The 1,929-nt window shown below is 28.1% G+C and overlaps 1 non-coding gene across 1 annotated transcript; it reads left to right on the top strand.

Annotated features, from left to right (window-relative positions):
• Nucleotides 1-411: 411 nt before the first annotated feature.
• Nucleotides 412-482, top strand: TRNAG-CCC (transfer RNA glycine (anticodon CCC)). The gene has a single exon. It is a non-coding gene; the product is annotated as a tRNA-Gly (tRNA).
• Nucleotides 483-1,929: the final 1,447 nt, after the last annotated feature.

Genomic DNA, 1,929 nt, shown 5'->3' with positions numbered 1-1,929 from the left:
TTTGGAAATTAATGTAGGGATGAAACTTGAATACATTAGTAGAGATTCATCTTAAATATGGATGTAATATGAGTTGAGAGGATCTATTTTTTCTATGTGCAAATGTTTTATAAAAAGACATTATTTAAATGTTTTGTATAGTTATTTACTTTTTTTTATCGACATTAATAAAATTTCAACTTTAATGATAAACTAACAAATTTACACATACACATTACACTTAGTGTAGAATGAGCTTTTGGACTCAATTATTTATTACCACTGAAAAAAATTATGGAAATTTTTACTTGGAAAGCGAGTGAAGACCAAATACAAACGAAAACCTTTTTCCAAGCGCAGGTATCAAGATAATAAATCTCTCGGTCCCAAATCACTCAGAGAAATGTTTATAATATATGTGTTTAACAGCTAGCGCATCTGGTGTAGTGGTATCATAGTACCCTCCCACGGTACTGACCAGGGTTCGATTCCCTGGATGCGCAAGTATGTTTTGTTCGTATTTGCTATTTAGTTTTCTGACAACAGAGAACATCGATTTTACTTGCCAGTTCACAGAAACAAAGGAACTGTCAACGAGTTTGGTACTGCACACCCGTTGGGATTCGAAATCCACAATCGCCCCAGTAGAAGTCAGATTTTATTTTGCATCGCGTATATGTTACACACATTGAAGAATGAACCTGATCATTTTTTGCAGCCTAGTTTGGGGGGAGGACGTTCCCATATGATTTTTTATTAAATTTGGAGGAAATTTGTACTAATAGAAACTCTTATCTATTTAATTGGATTGATGTTGAGATTTAGTTTTTAATTTTATCTTTAAAATTAACCATATTAATTGGTTCCAAATGCGTTTACTATATTTATTTTCTATCTTTTCTTATATGATTATCAAATAATTTTTTTTTTTATAATTTCAATCTATTGTCACCATAAAAAAAATTATTTAAACACTCCCACCTCACATTAATATTTTTATTTTTGAAAAAAAAATCAAATTCCACAAAAACAAAATTCCACTTAAAAAACCATCGCCTCACTAGAAAACTCATTTCTTGCATAGCCCCATAAAAATGGGGACATGGTTTTTAATTAACCTCTAGTAACCTGTCATCGAATCTTTGAAAGAAAACATGCCATATTGTTTATAAGATTTAGAGTTTTGCTATAAAGGTTTTCTATAAAACTTGTCACACTACAAGAATATAGAGTTTTTGTCTTTGTGAATTTTTTTGTTTTTTTAATAACTTTTATATTTTAAAAATATTGAACATATCTATATAGTTTCATATATATATATAGAGTAGATCTTTGTATTAATATTTCAAAAAATTACATTAGGTCTAAAATACTTTCTCTCTTTAATTTATCATTTAGAAAACTAAAAAAATATGTATATTTTAAAATAGTGAAATTAAATAGAAAAAATCATGACTGGTTTAATGAATTAAAGATATTATTGATACTTTATAGAAGATCTAACATAATTATTCTCAATTTATACATCTATGACAGTAAATGAATTTTTTTTTTTACTAAGTCACTACCATTTTCCTTCTTGGCAGCATTTTCCTTATGTGTTTTTTTTCTTGTTTTATATATATATATATATATATATATATATATATAGATATATCACATTTTTCTTGGAGAGATTTTTTTTTTGCTTGAAGGTTATTATGTAATGACAACACACTTCTTAAATGTGTTTCATCATGGTAATGTATTAATGTTAGTAAAATGGGGCATATCATTGTTCATGGCATGCTTGAGCAAGTTGAGCTTGTTGAATAATAGGGACAAAATAGCGAGGATGGTTGTTTTAAAGTTAACTGGTGGGGGTTAGTTGAAGGATGATATTCCAAAGATTGTTGACATTCTTAAATCGCTGACTCCTACTAATATCATAGGAGATAAGAGTTTTGTTGG

This window comes from Pinus tabuliformis, chromosome 1_2 (genome assembly GCF_031772625.1).
Source record: "Pinus tabuliformis cultivar Carrire ecotype Pingquan chromosome 1_2, CPIR1, whole genome shotgun sequence".
In the NCBI taxonomy this organism is placed as follows: Eukaryota; Viridiplantae; Streptophyta; class Pinopsida; order Pinales; family Pinaceae; genus Pinus; species Pinus tabuliformis.
This window is presented reverse-complemented; position numbering and strand designations above follow the sequence as displayed.